Genomic DNA, 537 nt, shown 5'->3' with positions numbered 1-537 from the left:
GTTTTCCCTGCACCGTTTCCACCTGTAGATGGTGAACTGATCAGTATTAACGGAGGAGACACTTTTACCAGGACTCAGACTTTACCCAACAAAGAGAAGGTAGGTCCTTAATGCTAAGTGCTTGTAAAATATAACAGTGCGATCACAAAACTGAATACTTTTTTTGCTCATGACTCTCAATGTGCGCAGATATAGCATCAATGTTGCATTATTAGTAAGGCGAAAAAACACTATGACTTACTCCCACAGTATCAAGCATGTAACATCATCGAACAGAACTTCTCACAACAGATCAACTACACCTTCAGGCTAGAACATGTTAAAGACTAGTACCACAAACTGTAAGATAACTTATAATCCTTTCAGTCCATCAGCCACATGTTCTCTATGTTAAGTGGTCTATCACAGATGCAATTAAATTTTTTTTTTCCATAAATAGCTAATGTGTCATAGTGGGAGTGATTGAACTAGTATTTCTTCTTAAGTGTTGGACATTGTCTTTGTTGCATTCCGCTGTAAACTAAGCTGCTGTTCCGC

This window comes from Stegastes partitus, unplaced genomic scaffold (assembly GCF_000690725.1).
Source record: "Stegastes partitus isolate 25-593 unplaced genomic scaffold, Stegastes_partitus-1.0.2 Scaffold932, whole genome shotgun sequence".
Lineage (NCBI taxonomy): Eukaryota > Metazoa > Chordata > Actinopteri > Pomacentridae > Stegastes > Stegastes partitus.
The sequence above is the reverse complement of the archived record's forward strand: the minus strand, read 5'-3'. Positions refer to the sequence as shown.